Genomic DNA, 23,835 nt, shown 5'->3' with positions numbered 1-23,835 from the left:
AATGTAAGGAATCAGGAATTCTAAATCTCAAATGACGTAGGAAAATAATGGGAATGACTGGACATTTTGCTTACATCCACTCGACTTCAGAAGCAGGAGAATTCTCAGGGATTTTTTCATGTCTTTTGGTTTCTTTAGCCTTTTCTTCCCGTATGTGTTTGCATAATTATAGGGAAATTTCCAGTTGTTTCATATGTTTAGAATAATAGAATCATAGAATCATAGAATAGTTAGGGTTGGAAGGGACCTTTAAAGGTCATCTAGTCCAATTCCTCTGCAGTGAGCAGGGACATCTTCAACTAGATCAGGTTGCTCAGAGCCCCATCCAACCTGACCTTGAATGTTTCCAGGGATGGGGCATCCACCACCTCTCTGGACAACCTGTTCCAGTGTTTCACCACCCTCATTGTAAAAAATTTCTTCCTTGTTTCTCGTCTAAATCTACCCTCTTTTAGTTTAAAACCATTACCCCTTGTCCTATCAAGTTTAACTGCTGAACAGAATATTGCTTGCATCTTGTTTTGCTTTTTCATTTCCTTAAGCATTCATTTGATATTATTTTCTTGCACCTATAATCTAGTTTCATTTTAACATAGAAAACAATTCTGATGCTGGATGATTTGCTCTGTTCAGTGGGTTCTCTGATAGATATACATCTTAATGTTCTTTTCATTTGCTGCAAAATTTTATTCTTCAAATTGGTCTTTTAATAGTCAAGATTTTCCAAGTTGTGCAAATCATTTACCACTTAGCAGTGGAAGTGCAACATCTGATCTTTCCTCGTTTTCCTAAAGAGCAAAGGAATCACTCTTGCTAGTCAAAACTGCCTTTCATTTATTAGAAACTGAAGTTGTGATTTGCACTCAGAGAGATGAGGATAAAGAATTGTAGGAGAACAAAATGAGACTTAAATTCCAGCTTAATGAATCATTTAGAAACAATACGTCTTTCCCAAATAATCAGCAATCTTCACTGTCAAAACATAACTTTGCCAGGCTTTTCATCTGACATGCTGTTTAAAATGAGACAGAAATCGTATCGTCTCATTTTCTGGTTCTTTTGAAAACTCCTCATTTTAACAGGAGAATATAAGTCATTCACAATTTTCTCATCCATAAGTGCTTGGAGAAGTAAAAATGAAAGTAAGAACTGAGTATGTTGCTTGGTTATAGCAATCACTTTGCTCAGTGGCTAAGTGGCCACTCTCCTGTTTTCACGTGGTATATACAGAATTTGATATAAGGAAGCAGACCGTTTCTGCAGTCATCTTTACAAACTGAAGCCAATTGCATTAAAAGCATAATAAACAGTGCCCCCTTTTAATCTGCATTACCTTATTTCCTCCAACAGGTAACATAGCCTACTGGGACAAGTTCAGAATTCAGCTTTTCTTTGTAAGCAGTTAAAGTGAACCAAGGGGCTGCAGCTAACAAAGGTTATTATTTTTTAACAAAACCTAGTGAACTAATTTCCACAAAGAGTGTTAAAAGAGTACAGATTAGCTCAATTATAACAGCTCTTACTGTTTTGTTTTATGTGAGTGCTCTGTTTATTTGGCAGTGCTAGCATCTTTCTCCTACAGTGGCTAGAGAACACTGTTTTCCTCACTTGCCTTCAATAAAACCACAGAAAAGAACCAGTGCATGTTTCTTCCAAGACAGACTCTCTACTCAAAGAAACCTGGATGGAGGGTAAATCCAGAACAGTAGAACAGATTTGACAGATGACAACCATGCTCTGCTAAGTGGCACTAAGAAAAGGTAACATATGATGAAATGGGAGAAGGAGCAGGATAATTCACACCCAGTTAAATCAGCTAAAATGCTCCCATTGACTTCTGAGGTGACTATGGTCCTGAAAGGTCTGATGCTTGTCGTATTCCATCCAATAGAAGAGAGGTGAGATAAAGACAAGTGTCAGATGGTTTTGAGTCCATTCCGCCATAATCTAGCACCTCAAAATAATGTTGTCGCAATGGGTGGTGCTATGGAGGAAATTGAATAGTGGATGTATAATAAGACTGTAAATTGATGAATGCTAGGAGGGATGCTATTACTAAATATAAGGCTTTACCCACTTGGAAAACAGATTTGAGTTTTGCAGATGAAGATATAAAACCATAGATCTCTGCCACATTAATCACAACTCGAGGATCAATTCATTATATTGCCCATACATCAGAAAACTTCAACACGCTTCCAGCTCATTTCATGTTAAAATTGAAAACTATCTGTAGATTACATGGGAATATGTACTGCCTACATATCAGTCTAGACAGTTCAGACAGAAATATTTGATTAATTTTCCTAAAATGGAAGTCCCATCTATGTTGCTTCCAGCTGAAAGGATCCCCAATGTGGCTGGTGAACTTTCGCAAATGTAGCTCTCCATTTATCGCCACAAACATTTTTTTGCACCAGCACAGATAGCTCAAAAAGGTTCCGCAGTCACAGGATTTCCCAGCACATACTATAGGATCTTTTAACCCTTTAGTCCAGAAAGTCAGAACAAAGTGGAGTCCTGCAGGACAAGAGTGAATGTGTGAGCAAAACTGCTCAGTTCCTCATCCCAAATCAAGCTATGCATAGTTCTGGTCGATGTAGCCAGTGCCGCTGGTTTCCACTGGTGTCAGCCAACTGTTGTTTTAGGAACAGAGAGAGAGGTAAGAAAGATCACCGATGAAAGCTGTGTATTGCCATAAGCATATGTACAATATGTCAGAGAGGGAACAGCAAACTGGACATTTCTTTTCCCATCTATGGCTATTTCTCTAGATTGCTTCTTAAAACTCCATTCCCAAATAGCAACAGTCTCAGTAGTATCAGTGACCTTTGGCAACAGCATTTCTATCTTTTGGGGCTACATCGATTTTCTCTGGCTTCCTTGTAGCAATTTGGCATCTTATTGACCCAGAGCCACAAAGCGGGCAGTATCACTATCAGCAGGGGACTTTGAGAGATTTTTTTAGGACAACAAACTAGAACATGAGCTGGTACAGGCTGCAGTGAAAAAAGCATCCCTGCTACTCTCTAGATTCAGGCAGTTCTAGTGGACTGACAACTGTGTTTGGCAGATGGTAGCATTGGTTACTTTGTCTCAAGATCAATTTGTTAGCCAGGGATGCTGCTTGGTTGCTTGTCTTCAAGTGTGTACGGGCTCCAAGGGCTTTCATTTGAGTTTGCAAAAATCCAAATGAGTAAATGCTTAAGTTTTTGTAGAGCGCATTAACATATTAACACACGAGAGTACAGAAAGTGTAAGAACCCTCTCAGCTTGTTTTCTAGTAATTGTTGAAACATTTCAGGGAATTCCTAGGGATCTCTTTTATACCTGGACCATGTACATCCTGTTCATTTGTTGGGGTTTTTTAGTACAGATTAATGCATATTCCATTTCCCCTTGCAATACAATAATTTTGACAGCAGTAAATGTTTGGAATCCTTGCACAGATTTACTCTCAGAGTGAAATTCTCCTGTATTCCTTCTTAAAGCTCTGTGTAATGTACCAGCTTGCTAAAGACTTGAAACGGATTGCTCCTCCTGTAGAGGACAGTCTACAGCCATCCAGCCTGGTGCCTCAGCCTGGATGATTTTAATCCTGCTGATGTCTATAACTCAGTAATTACAAATTAAGCTGGTCTAAAACTGAATGGTTCTACAGCCTTCAGAAGACCTACATTGATGCTTCCCAGGACAATACTGTTCCCTAGGTACTATTCAGAAGTTCTCTTATTATTACGTTAAAGGAAACCAAAGCTGTTTTGTAGACTATTTGCGGGAAAACTTTCTGTTTACCTTTGCAGTATTGTAAAGAACAGCATGAGTCACAAGCAAATCACAGCCTTGAGATAACTCCCCTAGATTTTTACCATCGCAGCAGGCAATGGGTTCAGTCCTGGAGTACCCTTTCTTTCTTTCATGGCTGTTTTTTCACATTTGTATTAGCTATACAGCTGTGTTAGCTGACTGCATTAAAGGTTATAGCTAAGCTTAATATTCAAACAACTGTACTGAAAAAAAAAAAAAAGAAAAAAAAAGAAAATTAAGAAACCAAATTACTAACCTAAATGAGAAAATAACATGGAACAACATGAGCTCTCTTTCGAAAAACTTACTTATTCCAAGTAAAAATTTCTAGGTATGTATATTTTGGTTGAGGCTAAATTTTTGTCCAGAACTTTACTTATTATATAAGCCTCAGTTCTGAAGTCTTTGTGTGTAGACCCAGGTAAAGGAGGACAGAAAAAAAAGGACATAGAGCCTGATGATTACACAGAAAGCATCTGAAAGGTTCTTTTTAGTGTTAATATTCTCCTTTCAATTAGGCAGTAAAATTGCTGAAATGCCCAATATCAGAGACTGCTGTATTTTTAAGTCCCCAATTTCATACTCTTTACTCAGTTGCACTTCTTTCAGATGCCTGCCTGAGGGTTTAAGAATTTGCTACTCCTCACTACCCATTTTGCAATCTTCTTTAGATGTTTAATACAGTTTTGTACTCCTTTGACATCAGTTCATTCCTGAAAAGCAAAACAAGCATCTGATGCAGAATTTTACTGAGGCACTCCAGGAAATCCCCAGAGCACGAAAGGGAGATAATCCCTCTTATTTCCAAATCTGCTCATGCATAACAAGGGTTAGCACACACTTTCTCAGAGTATATTTGTCTTCAGTAAGGCAAGAAAGGAAAAGACTCCAGTGAATTTATTTAATAATTGATAGTGGAAATAGACTCTAATGAAATTTCCATCATCCAGAAACATGAACTCTACTTTATATATACTGTCATTCATTTGTCTGCTAATAGCTGAGTTGGCAGCTTCCTTGAATTCCCTACTTGGATACAAACTGTCAATCCAAACTTTATCAAGTGATAAAGCTCTGCAAATCCCGAGGGAACTAGAGAAGTGCTAGGGCCGTCTGCATAGAGGCTGTATACCTCCACAGCAGCACAAAGAAGAATCTGGTCAGGAAGCCCTATTAGAGGTGAACCTTGCTTGGGAAGAAAAATCAGAATGTTTCAAACTGTGTTTACCTTTTTCTTTGTAAATCCTGTACGGGTTGGAGCTAGCAGAGGACTTAGAAACCCTCCACACAAGCACAGAACCTAGGTCTTCTGTCCAAGCTTCCCACAGCCCTTTTACTCCCTACAATTTACACTTGGAAGATTTGGGGGTTGGAGAGTGGATAGTGTTGGGAGACAAAAACTCCCAACATATGATGGGAAACAAATTTCTCCATAATACTCATCCTTTATTCCTTCTGTATCAAGTGGGAAGTCTCCTGTAGCTGTTGTGTCTTATTAAGGCACTGATAGGCACTGTGTAAATACTAAGCACTATATTGTCGTATATATGAAAATGCACATATATATATCTACACACACACATTTTATGCTTATATAACGTACCTTGGATAAAAGTGCATGTATTGTGTACGTGCTGTAAGAAAGATGAAAAAGATATGCTTCTGATTGTAAACAATCAAATGTTTGGGGATAATGATAATAACTGGTATGGGGCTGCTTAATGAAATATATTTTACAAGAGTCACTGCTCTTGAATCCTATTTGACCATGTAAAAAATGGTAAGACTTCCACCGCTTCTCAGGTGAAAGAGCAGAGAACTATACAAAATACAATACTTCATTAAAATTAAAATGTCTATTTATTACCACTATAGTAATTTTTCCTCTGAATCAGATATTTCTAATCTCAACATTCCATTAGTTTCTAGAAATAACTTAACTGAGAAGCACAAAGGAGAAGAACAAATCTGTTGTTTCCTAATAAAGTATTTGTTGCCTAATTTCAGGCCTCAAACATGTCACCATCTTACTACATGTACAGATTTTCTCTTTGATTTCAGTAGGATTAATAGTATACAGATGTCTCCAGAACCAGGATCTTTTAAAGCAGTCACATCAAATACTTTTGGAAGACTTAGTCTAGTGATAAGTTTCGTATCAGCTTTGTCATACAAAAAGTAATTTCATGTGGTTTACTATAGTGCAGCTGGGACTACAGATACCCAATTTATGGCAAATATTTTATTCTCTACCAGCAGGTGTTCAATCCAAACTTTATACACCTCCTTAGTCAGGGAGATCTCAGGGCTCAGTTTAATTTTCCATGACAGCTAAGCTCTTCCATGGCTGACTACACAAGGTTGCTATTGAAATAATTCTTCACCTGTTACCCTCAGTAATCAATAGTCTACTCTAATATTTATACTAAGTCAAACACCTCAGCCAGTTATTGTAGCTTTTCTATTACTTGTATGTCAACATGTCCATGTGTATGTATAAATATCATAAAATATTTTTTTTTATAATCTCTGATCATTTTGTCCGTTTAAATAATTTATATGCCAAAATGGGCAGGAGTTTTTTTCAATCTCTCTTACTCCTTTTGTAACACTTGTAAGAGCTTCTAAGGTCAGAAGGCACCGGGGAATATAAACATTTCTTAAACTAGAATTAGGAATCCTGGAGGAGCATCCCATGTGGAAAATACACCATGCATCACTTGCATCTACTGCAGAATCACAGAATCACAGAGTGGTAGGGGTTGGAAGGGACCTCTAGAGATCATCTATTCTAACCCCCCTGCCAAAGCAGGTTCACCTAGAGCAGGTTAGACAGGAACACATCCAAGTGATCTGCTCTTCCCTGCATTTCCCTGGCTCTGGTACCGCCACGTCCACCACCATTGCCCAGCCACTGCAGTACTGTAATGTAGCACATCCTTATCAGGTTGGTAGCAACCATCTTTGAGGTCAGAAGCAAAGTGAACAAATTGGAAATGTGAGCATTATGAACACAAAAGTAAAAACCTTAGTAATGCTTAAAAGAAACAGAACCACAGCCAAAACCAAAGGAACTCAATAACCTCCACATAATATAGAATCGTAGAATCATAGAATGGTTTGGTTTGGAAGAGACCTTAAAGATCACCTACTTCCAACCCCCCTGCCATGGGCAGGGACACCTCCCACTAGACCAGGTTGCTCAACGCTGCATCCAGTCTGGCCTTGAACACTTCCAGGGATGGGGCATCCACAGCTTCTCTGGGCAACCTGTTCCAGTGTCTCACCACCCTCACAGTAAAGAATTTCTTCCTAATATCTAATCTAAGTCTCCCCTCTTTCACTTTAAAATCGTTACCCCTCATCCTATCACTACACTCCCTGATAAAGAGAACTCTGCATTGATTTGGTTTTCTTCTTTTTCTTTTTTTAAGTGAATAGAAGTCTACTAAGTCCAGTTCCTTTAGGTACAGGGCCACTAAAGTAAATTTAAAGTATCGTTTCATATAGAATGTTAACATGAGTAGAAGTCATTTTTTGTTCCTTTGAACGACGCACTAAATGAAACACAATAGCTAGTAAATGCTATGGAAGCAGCAGCACTGCTATCCTTATCCAGCATCATACATTGGAAAAGAAACAGGTGGTCTGGATTGTTAATTGAAATGACTAATCAAATATAAGTGCATCTGAAACACTATTAATAGTAGATCAAATATCTAGTCAATTGGCGACTTTATAAACAGCATGAGAATGTCTTTATAAACAGCATGGGAATGTCTTTTCTGTGAAAGACAATGTATTCATATAGTAGTTACAATATTTCCAGCAATATTGGAAAAAACTTAACTGCAATGTCTCTTTTCAAGTCTCTATGGAAAGACTTAATTAATTATTAAAAAATGTTACAGATGATTGAAAACAGAAATACCCTGGTAGCAGATCCTGTCCATTTTCCCCATTCCAAATCATTAATAGATGTCATCAGTCTAGGGTAGCAAAAAGATCTTATTTTGATGTATGCTTGAAAATCATGTTTCATTGTGCCTAAGAAGGACTGACTTTACATGGCCTTGTTCAGTTTACTTTCACCAAAATTCCTCTGATTTGAGGATTAGCTGAAGAAGTAGTTGTTGAAGTAGTTAGTTTTGACTAACTTCCTTAGTTAAAAATGGTGAATGTTTAAAAGGACAATTTTGTAGACTAGTGGTGAGATTGCAAAACTGCAGAATAACCAAACATCAAAGTTCTGGTGCATAGGCAGAAAAAATACTTTTTTCTTTTTTTTTCTTGAGAAAGTAATCAATAGGGAATTATGACACAACCCTACAATTTGGAATGTAAAGAAAAGCCAAAAACCTCTAAAGTAATGTTTTAAGAGAACAAGAATATCTTCAATGTAATCAGAGCACTTATCCACACTCTGAATGAATACATTTCAGAATAAACTTGTGATTTGCCATATTTATTGGTATGTTTATAGAACCCGCAACCATTCCGGTTGCAGATGAATTTTTACACTGCCCTTTGCAACGTAATCTGATAAACATATATGGAGAACTGTTAGGATAACTCTCAGCAAAAGCAAGCTTGTACCAAAAACAGGGGAAAATGGCCTTTATTTGTGGAGGTTTTAGGTATGATGTCCCCCTTGGACATTTTAAATAATTTGAAACAAAATGTGATTAGAACAATAGTTCTAATCTACAAGAAAAATTACATTAATTCTATTAGCACTTACTGCACAGAGTAAAGGTGGGAGAAGACATGAAGAAACAAGCACTTAGCTAATACTATTATGTTTTTTCTCTAGAGAAAAGAGAAACCTTGCCCTATAGAAAGTTTTTTTCTACCTGTCTTCAGTGTGGTAGTATTGTATATACCTAGATTGTTGTGATCATTTGTCATATATGCAACAGCTGTGAAACAGCTAACAGTCATCAAAAGATTTAGCATTTAGATTCAACACTGAAAGGCCAGGATGTGCACAAAGCAAGCATGGAAGAGCTATGAGCTAGACACCATGAAGGTGGAACGTAAGACTCAGCAAAGTATGATAACATGAAGATTAGGAAAAGTAACTGGAGGGTGAGCAAATACAGTTTCTGTGTGACTGAGAAGACAGCAGCCTTCAACATACAAGTTGCTTTGCAAGTGACAGACATGTAGCAGCAGATGCAACAAATATTCTACAAGCAGGCAGTATTATCCAGGTGAAATTTTCAGTGCTACAACAGAACAATTAATTCAGGCAATGCTCTCAGGGAAGCAGCAGAAGAAAATCAGGAGAGAAACTAAGCACAAATAGAAGTATATATCAATTTATTTTCAATGAATATTTCAGAATTCTTCTGTAGTTAGGGGAAAATAAACTTCAGAATGCACAGCATAAACATTTTACTTTACAGTAGACAAATTCATTTTAGAGTCACTGAATCTTTGCTGTTTAATTAAGAGTAAAGGGACTCCAGCCAGAAACCAAGTTCCGTCCCTTATTGTCAATGCTAAATGGAAAACTTTACCTAATCAGGAACTCCGCTGGTATAAACCAGACTAGCTCCATTGATATTATTAGCATTATAATGGTTTACTTATCAACAGGTTGATGCATCGAATATTTGAAAATGCTAGACAAAGAATTTCTATTCCTAGGAATAAGCATGACTGGGTACTTCCAGCGCTTCCATGTCCCACAGATGAAACTATCTACATGTCTGCAGAAGCTCTGAGATACTCCGTACAGTGTAGTGGGAGGAAGGAATTAAACATAGTGCAGAACACAGTGGCTGCGGTTACATATCTTTGGTTGGTGCATATCCCCACTTTCAGGACTGTATTTCTTTCTCTCTTCAAATCATAAACCAATCAGCTGACATGCCAGCTATCTGTCAAGAATACGTACAGCAAGTGGTGAACACTGACATGCTTTTATGGAAATAAGATTATGGTTCCGAATAGCCTGTAAAACACACTCATTGTGCATGCTTCCTACTGGGAAAGCACGCTGGGTTTTGCCAGCCAGGGCTTTCCACTCGGCATTGACTGCCTCTGTGTAGCTGGATCATGTCTCATAGCATGACAGCTGAGCTCTGAATGTTACCGAGCAGAGGGGCACCATCGCTGACACTTTCCTTCTGTTGGTAAAGTCACAACAGTCTGTAGACTTCTGAAATACTTCAGCACAGGACAGGCTCTTCACTCCCAGGGACAAGGCAGAACCTGCAACAGAACTGGAATGGGCCAAATGTTCAGACACATTCACCCCTTTTGGCCAAAGGTATAGCTAGGCAGGATATGTTTGTCAATATATGTAGCAATTAAAAGGCCTGAGAGGATGAAAAGGAAAGACTTTCCCCCAGAAAAGGAAAAGACAAGTGGATACACTTCCTTCAAACAAAAACAAATCTTATACACGTCCAAGAGAAACAGTTAGAAGAGACCTAGTGATAACTCACAGCTCTCACTGATGGTATCATGACAAAGAAAACTGCAGAGCAGGGAACCCGTTTAGGGGCTATTTGGTTGCATTACATTAGATCAGGAAAGGTGAGGCTAAAAATAAAGCATCAGATGAATATAGATGTATCTCAATATTATCCAAAAAAAGTGTCAGTCACATTCAGCTACTTGAGTGGGCTGGTAGAAATTTGAGTTAACAGTTTCTGAACCAAGTGTTTCAGGACTAACTGAAAGTCTAAAAGTGACAGTAGAATCTCAGAAATTTGGGGTTATCCAGAACAGTAACTATAGTTCTGTTGTAGCACAGAGCCTAATCCTGCTGCTAAAACCAACATGTTATGTGACTTTGGAAACTGCTCAGACTGAAAACATGAAAGAAATTGTAGGAACTGAGGGGATCCATTTTCACCTAATTTTAATATAATTTTACTGTCTAACTCCTTTAAACATTGGAAAAAAAAGCTTAAAAAATTCCTAATTGAAAGCTGGGAATAATGGTGTTTAGCAGAAATGGTTTTCCAGTTAATATTCTTACTGGTTTTGGTTTTTTCTCTGTTTGTGGTGGTGGTCTGATGAATGATGAAGAACAGGAGACTATCAGTGCTTGGCATTATTATTATTTTAGAGAGAGATAAGAAAAACAGCAACTGCAAGACTTCATTTTTGGTATTCCAAATAAATTTTTAAATTATCACAGAATTTATTTGTCTTTAAATAGCAAGAGACTATGGCATTATTTACATAGTATAGTCTGATAATCTGACACCAAGCTAAAAGTGTTAGGGCTATAGATATTCTGACTTCTATTTCTAGTAATTGTTTAGTAAAAATATTGTAATTCTGTCTTTTTAAAGTAACAGATTTATAGTTTAGGAGAAGATCAATTGATATGAAGATCTGAGAAGTAAAATCTAAAAGAGGATTAATTCCATTGACGTTTGCAGGTATCATAAGAGACAATGCTGTAAAATTTCAGACATTTAATTATTCAGCAGCAACAAGTGTTGGTAATGAAAATAAATAACAATTAATGACCTTGAGAATATTCCACCTACAACTGTCGTTGTTGGAGCTTTTTCTATATGCTTTGTAGTATAATGTGCAATCAAATAATGAACAAGAGTTTACATTTGGATCATTACCATGTATGAAAATGCCTCTTAGGAAAAAAGTTATTGGAACAAGTATGCGCCCAGCACAGTATAAGCTATAAAATGCAAAAGCACCTGCTGTAAAAAAGCTGAAAAGGTTAGCCTTTGACAAATTCACTTGCAAAACTGAAAGGATGATAATATTCTAACTATTATAACTGTTCCTAAAAACTGGCATAAAAAAAGGCCTATGAAGTATGTCCCTTTGCAGAAGAACAGAACTGGGGAGAAAAAGACCAAAATGCAGTACAACACATTTCAAAGGAAGAACATAAAAATTCTGAAGGTTGCAAAGAAAAAAGAAGTTAATATTGGGAAAGAAATTAAATTAGAACGACCTAGCATTGACCTAACAGACTGATGTGAGTGGTTGATGACTTCCTTAAGTGGAAAAAAGCATAGTCTAGTATATGCATTCAAAACAGCCAGTTAACAAAATCAGATTTTGATTACAGAGAACACAATTTCTAATTGAACACACCAGAAACAATTGTGTAAAGATATCTCCATACTCTTGAAACAAGATACTTTCAGCTTAATTCTGGTTCATCTGTTATGTTACTATGGAAACAAGCAAAAACTGTTAACTTGTCAATATACAAAGCTGTGAACAACTAGAGATCACATCCTGGTCCTGGGATGATAGACTCTAAACAAAGCAGAACCACTTCAGTCCTGAATGTGACTGGAAGCAAGTCAGAGCCTTCTAGGGTGAATTTCATCAGAAAGAGGAATAAGACCCATTAGTTAGTACACTACCATGGAGCAAGTTCAGTCTTAAAGGTTCTAATTTTTTTTATCATTCTGCCACAATTTCTGACCAAGGACTTTTTATATTTGATTTTCAACTAAGAGTGCTATTAGAAACAGCATGATGATTAAACAGATAATGCTTGTACAAAACTAAAAAAAATAATGAACAATCTACCGTTTTATGTTATTCTTATAAAAGATGTAACAATGAATAAGTTAGATATAACCTTACAATAAAATAGTTAAAATCAAATTAGTAAAACCACTGTTTTTTTTAGCTTAGCCAAATTTTAAGAAAGAGTTAAATAGATTAAAATTACTAATAGTTTAAATTATGTGCATTTATTTTTCATAAATCACATTCAGACCAATGATAGATTCCTAAACCTAATCCTCTATATGTGGAACAAGGAAAATACCTGATCTGGGACTATGTTGAACAAACACTTGTTTCACCACCAAAAAAAGCATTTCCTAATACTTCTTACAGAGAGCTGTATTAGAACAAACATGGTTAGCCCTTTGTAAACACTGTTTTTTAACATCTGGTCTGTCAGCAATATGACCGTTAACAGAGGTTTACACTCAAAGCAATTTGTTACTTTAGCCCATAACACTCATACATGAATTCTTTTGAATACGTAGTCATAACTGACCATAGTTGCTCTTAGAAATATCCCATTTTCACTAAAATACAGTAACATGCAGTTTGTACCACAGCAATGAATTTAATGTTTCTTTTTAACTTTCAAGGCTGATCTTAATGGTTTTTTGCATATTCTTTAAGACTCTCTTAATAGTAATAGTTCCATGGGGAAACACTAGCATAACATGTATCAGTTTCTTTAGTCCTGGATTCTTGGTTTTGTCTTATAGAACATATGGGCATCTGTTACGCATAAGGTGCAAATTTCTCCTCTATAACGTTCAGTAATCTGTCAGTATCGTTCTCCATACTTAACCAGCACTTGCACAGTAAGGCAGATGGTTAAAACAATCCCCTTATAATAATAGTTTTCACAGAGCTAGGTAAACATCACGGTTGTAGTAGCGTTATATCAGACACTAAGAATTGCACTTGCATTTTCTAAACATTTGGACATAACTCATGGGCTTATTACCAAACAGTTGATATTCAATTACCTTTACATAGCAATTTGAAATGTGCACGCAGAAAATACCCTCTATTTTTAAGATGTCCCATTTGAAGTCTACATGCTATACCGTATTTTTAATACCAAATCACACCAAGCGCATTGGTTATTTAGCTTTCACATCAAAACCGAGGAAGCTGAATTCACACATTTTCCAGCAATTGGATAACAGTCTTTTTATTTTTCCTGTAAGAGTTAGTATTTCTGTTTTATGAGTAAGTCAAAATATAGTGAAATAATATTATTTACCCATACTTAATAACAAAATACAGACTCACCCTGTCACTCATGGAACTTGACTTGCTGCATTCAATATTTGTCCATGGCACGGCATTTCATCAGAAGTAGGAAGTGTCTGCAGTGAGTTGAAACAGGGCCCAATTTTGTAGGATAAGAAATATCACTGAAAAAGAGTAAAATTATTGTGTGTTAACATCTGCATCTGAAAGATAAGTACTTTTCTGTGTAGATATTTCTGAAAGAACAAAGATTTAAAAGCTAACTTAGAACAAGAAGCAGGCAACATTTGCTTTATATACTAGCTCTGCATACAGCCTAATTGCAATAAAAGATTGATTTTATTTGTAAATGTTATATTTTATGCGAATTTTATTTAACATTAATTATAGTCGTAAATTAAAATTGTAATGTCAGTTATGAATTGCAACAGGAAGGTATGGAGTCAAAATTAGAAAGCATATGGTGGAAATCTTTAAGTTCCTCAGTGGAAACAACATTATGAGAAATGTGTTTATTATTGTCCTAACCAAATTCTGTGGCATTTAAAAATAATATCTTTTATATGGAAATTAAGTAAAAGGGTGTTTTTAATGTAAAAGTAAAGTTCAAAATTCCAGTCTGGTATGTAAAAGGTATTTTAAAAGTATATTTAAAGTACACATAATGTAAACTGTGCTGGAATCAAACCAAAATGTTTTTGCCTTTGAAAATCTATAAAATTATATTGAAAGTATTTATTCAGTTTATTTCCCTTATCCATTTAAATAGTATTGCAGAGTGCATACATTTATCATACTGCATGATTCAGCAAAGATTATTTTTTGCACAGAAGTAATATCTGGCTGAGTAGTTAAGCACGTTAAATATACTTCTGTGATTATTATTTATTTATTATAATCTTTGAAGGACGATTGTGAGGTTCAGATTTCACAATCATTCTTCAAAGAGAGTGGTTAAGCAGAAGTAACATTCAAACGTACACGGAATCGTAAGAGTAGGCTTTTAATTTCCTAACCATAAGCAAACTGGCTTTATTCACAACTAATGTTTGGAACGTTTATATTCTTCTACAAATAATTGCATCCATATAAGCCAATACTGATATTTGGTTTCAAATAAGACCATTTATTATTAATTGTTCATTAATCTTTATTTGCTCTTGGAGATTAATTATTCTTTAAAGCTAATGATTACTTTGATCTGTGCAGGAAGGAAATAAAGTAATACCATACAACATCATTCACTCATGAGAAATAAGAATTATTCAATAGATTAAACATCAGTTCACCATCCATTAATTTATAGATAATTTACTTGTCAATACTGAAACATTACACATACATATTCCAAAGAATAAAACTGAAATAAAATTAAAATCAGAAGTTCACGTACAAAAAAAAGAGGGGAGTTGATTTTTTGCCCAGATCTGCAGTGATATTACTGGGATGGTAAGCTGAGAAATAGCTTTCTATTTCACTCCCAAAATCTAGGTAGAAAAAGTAAAAAAAGGAAGCATTGAAAAATTACTTGTGTGTCAGAAATAACATTTTGGGGGGAGCAGGAAGTTCCCTAATTGTTTTGAATAAATTAATTGGAACAGGATTTCTCTCAGTATTTTGAAACTCCTAGTTTAAACTCCATTCCAAATGATTAAAAAAAAAAAAAAAGCGCTTATTTAATTTGGTGGCTTCTATTCCAGATATTGGACAAAATCTAGCATTGACAATGTTCATTTGAAAGTATTTAAAATAGAGTTGTATTTTTAAATCCTGCTTTATCTGCCCAACAAGCCTTTTATAGTTCATACATACATTTCTCTATACCAAGTCCTTTTCAGCAACTGAGAATGTAAGCCAGTACACTGGGCAGGAACGCATGCAATAATAAATTGTCTTCTCTAAACTTCTCTGACCCCTGCTAGTCCACTCCTACTAAATATTTTTATCTTAGTTTCCCTGGTATTCATATGCCATTCAGCCAGCACTGACTGCCTTCCATGGGCATTTTGCTTATGAATTACCAGCAAAGAGACCCCCTGTGTGGAGACATGACTGATTGTACATAATAGTTCCGTAAGTAGAGATAAATTAGACAACTACATTGGTTTGCTTTGTGATGCTCCATCTGTTCAGATCTGTTTATTTTGCTGAAAGCAAAAAGCAATTTCCACCAGCAAAAGCGCTGTAACTTTCAGAAACAAATTGGAAGACCACAGTGGTAGGCAAAGGCAGTACATTTAACTGCCTCTGCAGGACACATGCCCAGACACCATATTAATCAGCTCTTAAGCTTCTGCTGTAGAAACAAAATTTCCCGTTGTCGGGAACTTAAATAGGTTTTTTCCTGTGAGCTTTTGATCCTTAGTGAAAAACAGCTTTTCTTCAGCATTTCAGCATGACTGGAGAGACTTTTACAGTGCAGCACATCCTCTCCTTCACATGTATTTCCCCACTGGAGCAAGGGTCTTCCTGAATTCTAATAAGAACTACATTTCACTATTTATCCACGTTATTTTTCATTATTTAGGATAACTCTGGACAATGAAAAGTCTTCTTTGTGGTTCCCATAACAACAACCTTTCAGTTACTAATCCTGAACATACGGCTGGAATAAAAGAATGTTTCAGGGGGGTGCAGCACCAGTTACAGGAAGGCAAGCTAACCTTGGGGGTGGCCTTATGAAACTCCCCCAGCCAGTGGGGGATCTTCAAGCCAACTAATTAGTGCAAAAAACTTCTCCCACTTAGTCTAGCTGACAGATTACTCCAAAACTATTTTCTACATGCAAGAAATCGATATTGCTTCAGCTGTCATCCAGGATAAATACAGCAGAGAGTCCAGTGATAGGAATTTTTGAGAAGAGGTTGGCCAAAATAGACATGTTTCAGGAATGACTAATACAATTGTTGTCACAGATAACTCCATTTAAAGTTACAAGCATATCATGGTTTGCATGGAAAGGAAATACAATGTATTAGACCAACTATATAGCTGGAAAAAAGAGGTAAGCCTTTGGTGCACAAAAACTTCTAGAAGATGAAACTGAGTCTGTCCTAAGTATGCAACGGGTGTTGTGGCCCTGTTGATTCACTTATCTATGAGCCTATGACTCTGCAGTTCATAAGCCTTAAGAAAATGCGTCATAAAGTTAAACCTTTCTCATTATGAGTATAGCAGCTGTCACCTGGACTGCAAGGCTGAATGAGGCATTTATTAAAATACAAGTTCTTAAGTTTGAAATTAAAAATCTTAGTTTTTAGCCAAGAATTGTAGGAGACCAGTATCCTCAGTGATTCAGGCATCTAACGTTAAGCAACTAGTTACATAAGCTTATATTTATCCAGAGGATTTGATGATTTAATGTGTGGGTGAAAGAGGATTTGAAGTTGAATTTTCCCCAAAACACAGTACTATTATGAAAACATTGTATCCAGTCTTTAAATGTGTACCAAGGGAATAAAAATACATTTTCTTTCCCCCCATTACCACCAGGTTATTTCCTAATTGGTGATCAGCACTTGCAATTCACAGTCAGACTGCTGTCAATAAAATTGTTTAGCATCTCGGGACTTGGCTCTGAAGTAGCGAAAGCTCTGAAATGTTATTGATTTAAATGATTGCCATAAATTTGTCATGATCATCCAACCTTCCATTGTGATAGAATACCTGAATACACAGCACATCCTGCAATCAGTGTTGCACTAAATCGTTCAAATAGCAGAGACAAAAGAATTGTATATAGAAAACTTTGCTAAGAATACAATTAACTGTATTAGTTAATTTGTGCCTTTTATATTCTTTTTTCTAATTTAAAAGGGAGCAGGCAAAAAGCACAATATTCTTGCTCTATACCTTTTGTTGCAGAGATAAACTGCAAAGCACTTTTTTGAGAAATGTTTGGAACCCCATTAGCAAAGGCAAGCATAAGCAATGGAAAGAATCATAGTGTATGACTGCCTGCACAGCAAGACACTAGCCATGGTGTTGCAAGATGCCCTTCCACATCTGTTTGAAATGTATTTATCCTAATTAAAACATCTTAATTACATAAAAGTGCCTCTATTTCATTAAAAATAAGAAATAATGAGTAGTTATCTAAATTAGTGTATATTCTTCCTGCATATAAAATATAAAATGCTCTATCCTGTTGCTTTAATTTTCACTTTGCTTAAAGAAAATGGAAGTTTCGTTTATTATCTTTGAATGTGGTGTATTCAGTTTTAAGTTTAAAGAGCTAGTGCCTGTGGTACAGAGTTAATAGCCCTGTGAATTTATATTAGACTATTGCAGAATATTATTATGTTGAATTTCTGTGTAATATTATGCCTATGAACTAAATCTATTCTGACGTTTTTATTTAATCATCTCCAGCTCCAGACAGGTTATGTACTATGGATTATCCCTACCACTTAGGTAAAACAGAATCAAAGGTAGAAAGTCTCTGTTAGCATCCAAAGCCAGCGCATGTATGTGCATACCTGTATCGATTGCCTACGCCTAACTTTCAGTACAAACCTACATTTAGTTGAACTCTGACAATGTATTTGATATAACTACAGTTGAATGGATCCCTTATTTACAAAGCACTCATGGGATGTGATCCTTAGAAACATAATTTATTTCTATACAAGCACTCTGAAGTTAATTTATCGAAAGGAAAATTTTGAAAACTTTTTCCTGTGCATTGCCATCCCGAAGTCTGAAGAACGCAGGACTATACAGTTGAGTAGGATTGAAAAGAATGGTCCACCCTTTGCTTCCCAGACTCACAACACTCTTTTTTCTTTTTTCTTTTTTTTTTCTTTTTTGCTTTTCTTTTTTTTTTTCATAGTCTTTAACTCTTCAGATGACAGGAAAATTTTAATGTATCCTGACTGTAAAATATGCAGCTATGTCTTCCTGAGTCCACAGAAAGAATAAAGCAATAGCCAAGAGAGTAAACTACTCCCATTTACTTCAACAGATGCTGACACAGAGGCCAGTGATGATAATTTAAATGTTATCCAAGTACACATCACAAAAAAGATAAAATAGTGCAGAGAACTACAGCAGAGAACTATGCAAAAGCTAAAGATCATCCTAGATTAAAACACAGAGAATATCAGATTTGTCAGCCTGAATATTGATTAATCTTATTCAAGCACGTTAAGCTAACTTTGATGAGCTACGATTGAAAAATACATCCAATTCTGATTTTCAACATGAGAATACAGACAAGTCCATTGTGAGCATTAATTTTGAGTAGCTTTTTAATATCAGCTAATACATCACACAGGCAGGAAAGGGGCATTATGGGTTTGTTTTCCTGAAGGACAAAGCAGGTTACCAGATTTCGGGAAATAGTGCTGAATAGAAATGAACTAATAAAGCGTATCATTCGTTACTATAATTGCCTTTGATGGCGCAGGTTTTTCACATTCCAGAATAAAAATTTGAAAAATTTTCACCATATTCTATTGGGCAATATTGCCAAAATGGTTTTGCATTCAAGTTATCACAAAGTGCATACAGAGACAAGATTTGTCAAAACATTTTGAAATGTATGATGATGTCTTTAATGCACATCAAAAAGGTATTGAACTATGACAAATAAAGTTAAAAAACATGGGCTCTGTTTGATGTGCGAAAATGCTCCATACATATCTAAATGGATCTTTCTACTAAGCTGATTCTCTGCATGACTGTCACAACCAAATATAATGTAAAAAGCAGTTATGAAAAAATCTTTTACAACAACTAAAAGCCAAGATTTGTTAATAATAAAATTGGAATGTTTGGGTTTAAAAGTATCTTCTCTTTTTCTTCAGTCACAAAGATTCCCCGTTTAAAAATTGTAAAGTGAATAAAAATTGTAGATTAGAGAGTTAATTTGGAAACTGGTGGCATCATCTCTGTCATTTATTTAACATTTCCCTAGTCATAGTTTTGTCTTTTTAAGGTGACAAGATATGGTAACAGTATCTGAATGCCTTGTCATTTACATCTAATCTTGGGATAAAATTACAAATAGTATTCTATGTCTATTTTAAAAGTGTGCATTTGGCATGTTTGACTAATCTTTTTCATCCTCCTCTCTGGTCAGAAAGGTCACCACTGTGTAATGGTGTCTTTTTTCTACCATCAAGATAGAAAGCAGCTGGAACTGCTATAGTTTTATATTTTTTTCTGGGACTAAAAAAATACATCCCATTGCAAATTATTTATTTCTATGATGCAGAATTCAGACTGTTTTCTAGATACAAACAATAAACCAAGAATATTAATATACAACATACCAGAGAAAAGTTTATGCTTTATATAATACTTGCAAGAAAATGGGAAGTCTATAAGGGATCAGAGTCCTTGAGGATATAATTCTAATTTTTCAATGGAAAAAGTAGAAAAAGAAAATTTGACTCAAGACTGACTTGCATATGAAGACTAATTATCAGAGTAGGAATATATTTATAAACCCACATAAAAATAAATTTGAGCCAAGAGCTGAATACCTACAGGAACATCCTGAGGTTACATTCCTAAATAGACCCTCTAGGAGCAATTGTACCCCAGGACTCAAGGAAACTGTTCTGCTTGCTCTCTCCCAACATGATAAAAACATGATATAAACTATTATTTTCCTGAAGATAATTACTCTTGCTATGGATATAGTGGGCTAGATTGAACCATGGTCTGATATTTTATGACTGTTTCATACTGTTTTCCTTATGTTCTCTATTTCTGCATCTCTCTTGTATGCATCCTGGCATAATATTGCATCATGAATTCTTGGGGGCAGATCCTCAGCCACGAAACATCTTTCTTATGCGCTTGTAGCTAGCAAGAAGTCAATCACACTAGCAGAGAAGCTATAGCTTTGTCTTGTACAAGAAATTCTTGAGTAGCATAAAAGCCAGGCAAGCATCCACCCTACATTAATTCAAAATAAAACACATGAATAGACCATTCCGAGAGCAAATGGAATTGATTGCACTTGCCAAGGGAAGTGTACGTGTGACTTGCAACACACAGCTGTTTTTCCATACTACTTTGTGCATGGGGGCTCCCTATTAGGTCTGTATTAACTATTACAGATCAGCTGAACCCAGATGAGAAACCATTAAATTCAAAAATTTAATTCCAAATGTATCATTCTTTCTGGGATGTCACTGTACTGAATTTCTGGTATCAACAGAGACTTGTAGTTCATTTTTAATCACTTCACTGAAACAGGATTTCATAGATAACAGTCAAAAGACTTCCTTCTGAACTGAGGTATTTCCTAATAACTGTTAGCATGAAAATTTATCATTGAAGACAACGTTAATTCAAAACTTCATTTCATTTTACTTTTCATTTAATTTTACTCACGTTTAATTTCATTTTACATTGTAGGTGACAATGAAATGTCATAATGTCCCTGAATTTTTGGTTCATATATAGTCATCGGTTTTTCAAAGACTGACAGTATAGAGGGCATTTCGTACTGGGTCTTTTTAAACTCTCCCACTTCAGCCAAAACAGAAGCAGCCAAGATAAAATTCAAGAAAAAAATCCACAAGCCCAACAGAACTGCAAAAAAAAAAATCTGGTCCCACTGAAAAAAGCTTCAAAACATCTACCTACCTGAATGAAGCCAGAATTTCCTATTTTCTATCTTGCATACTCTATTTTTGAACCTTGTTGGCCAAATACATAGAAAGCATATCTGGTTCTCTATTAATGTCTTACCAAGGTGTACGTGGGAATGTGACAGAGAGTAGAAAAAGATTATAAATGCCAGAAAAGTTAGCCACCATATTCCTTAATAAATAAGACTTGCTCTACCTTTCTGGGATAAATATTTCATCAGTCATTTGGGTTGATTTTGAATAAAGTGAATCAGAGTTATGAATAACTTGGACAGAGTTATTTGCTCAAGCTTGTCTACAGTTTTGCTGGAGAACCTGTAATTAAAACAAGGAATTCTCCTATTAATTCCTTGATATAACCTCTAGGAATATTGGAAAAACCTTTTCATTTTAAAAATAAGATCCTTTAGGGTCAGAGTGTTACTGAATATTCCTATTATCAATCAGAAGCATAGTCCGACTTATCTCTATTGTTGGCATGGATCTTCATGAAACAGATATTTCTGATTAAGATATCACTGTCTCTTGGAGGAGCTGGAGCAAAAGATCCTGCCCCAAAACACGTTTCTAAGTTAGCCCAGTTGTTTATATAGTGCTTTCATATATATTAATGTTAATCTGCCATGAAATTTTCAAGATGACCAGACAGGAATTTCTTTGAAAGGAAATCTGCATATGGTAGATCATGAAAATGTTTAATCATCTGTAAGTGTTTTTATTTCAAACTGCACTAGAATCTGGCCATAACTGTTATATGATTCTCCTTAAGGTATGATTGGAACTTTGTCCTGAAGCTGTCTGAAACCATTTGAGAACCACTGTAAATTATTAATGAAAGAAGGAGCTGCCAAAGAGCACACAAACCGGGCTGGCCATAGAGGGAAATCCTCAGGCTTTGAAGATGGCCGTGCTTGTCAGCTGAGTCCCACGAGTTATATATTTTTAATGGAAATGCAAAATTCTTTTGTGTACAGGGTCAGGAAAGTGCAGTGTCTGCCCATCTTACTTACAAGTAACATCTTTTGTAATAAAGAGATTTTGCTTCAACAACAGATAGCATTTTCAGAAAACAGCAAATCTTTTTAGTAGGCAAGTCTGTATTTTCTCTTTTCTTTTCCACATGTAAATGTATGTGAGCAACTGCTCCGTGTAATGTAAATATTTTTTTATTCTTATAAAATACTCAATCACAACATAATTCAGATTTTGAATTGGTTTTCAAACCCTTGAAAGCTAACAAGTGTTTATTTCTAATTTAAAATTAATTAAATAGTTCTATCTTATAATTTATTTTTTCTAAATTTATAAATTCTGGATCCAGAATCTGGCTCAGGACTATCTTGTGCTTCTTTGTCACTTATTCCAGTTAAAATACTACATTCTACACAGCGCTGGATGCAAGACCAATGATATGATACAGGTGATTTTACTCAAAAAATTTTGCAATACCTTTAAACCAAGTATAGTCTGTATTGGCTCACTGTTAAAAGTTTTAAAGACTGTCACAAGTTTATACCATGTGATGAAACTACTGATAGACAAGGAATATTCTTAAAAAAATGTATTCTACTCTAACACAGAGCTTTGTTTCTATTTCTTCGGAAGTTTTAAACAGTTATGGAGATACGACACATTTACAGCAAGCAAGCTTAGCCACATAGGTCAAGTCAGCCCTAGAGGCAAGTACATGTTGCTGTTCATGATGTACTAAATCTAAGAAATTGAACGTGTTTGGAGCCTTTTTGATGATTAATGATCCTTGCCTTTCTCAATTAGAACAATGCTACAGAGCTGGAGGAGAGTGGCGTATTTCTATTTTCTCAGGTCCTTGCAGTAAGAATAAGGTATTTCCTTTTCAAAAGAGTGGCAGCAAAGGAGCAGCAGCAGAAATACAGCCAGACACAAGCTGCAAATGTTTCATTTACAGTAGAAAGAATATGCAAAAAACTATAGGCATTCACCATTTTGAAAGAACATGCAAAATAGGTACTTATGTGAAGATGTCTAAATCCAGGAAATGTACGGAGTATGAGATGAGGAATGGATTCCTTTTAGAATAACATTTACCACATCTACTTGCAAGCAAAGTATGCTTTTCCATACCTGATACCTTTTACTTCAATGCGCAGAATAGGGAGACCAAGTACCTGGAGCTCTTTTATGAAGGTCTGTCCAGTAAAACACTATATATAGGTTTTATTATTGAGGAGTAAAGGTCAGGCTTTGAACTACCTTCTGGCTTTTCTCCCAAAGCTAAAAATACAACCTATCCCAAGTGACAGAAAAGATTTTCAGTCATGATACTCATTTATCTCTTCTAAGCCTCTGATATTTTCTTCAAATCAATAAATCTATATTTAGTATTCTAACAGTAGAGAACAAAATGTGTGTTTACTACAAAATAGTTGCATTTAAATGCTTAACTGAAAGTGGCAATCAGATACATTCAAACTAGCATAAAGATAATATGTATACAGGAGCATGAGCCTATTTCTGTGCAGAACAACCTTACTAGCTTCGCTTAGCATTACAGGTAATTTAGGGTATGACGCTATGACTCTAATGACACATAGGTACTGTTACAGTTCTTGACAAATTTCCAATATATGAGATAGCTAACAGTTAATGGCGCTCTATCCCCAGCTAGCAACTGCTGCTAGCAAAT

The 23,835-nt window shown here is 35.6% G+C and overlaps 1 protein-coding gene and 1 long non-coding RNA gene across 2 annotated transcripts in view; one reads left to right on the top strand and one right to left on the bottom strand.

Annotated features, from left to right (window-relative positions):
• KCNH7 (potassium voltage-gated channel subfamily H member 7) overlaps positions 1-23,835 on the top strand; it is a 237,852-nt gene that overhangs the window by 86,185 nt on the left and 127,832 nt on the right. The window lies entirely within an intron of this gene.
• On the bottom strand, positions 9,113-23,330 carry LOC128912987 (uncharacterized). The gene is made up of 3 exons (XR_008467809.1): positions 23,274-23,330; positions 13,603-13,727; positions 9,113-10,037 (listed from the first exon to the last, which is right to left on the bottom strand). It is a non-coding gene; the product is annotated as an uncharacterized LOC128912987 (long non-coding RNA).

Source organism: Rissa tridactyla, chromosome 7 (assembly GCF_028500815.1).
Source record: "Rissa tridactyla isolate bRisTri1 chromosome 7, bRisTri1.patW.cur.20221130, whole genome shotgun sequence".
NCBI classification, from domain to species: Eukaryota; Metazoa; Chordata; class Aves; order Charadriiformes; family Laridae; genus Rissa; species Rissa tridactyla.
This window is presented reverse-complemented; position numbering and strand designations above follow the sequence as displayed.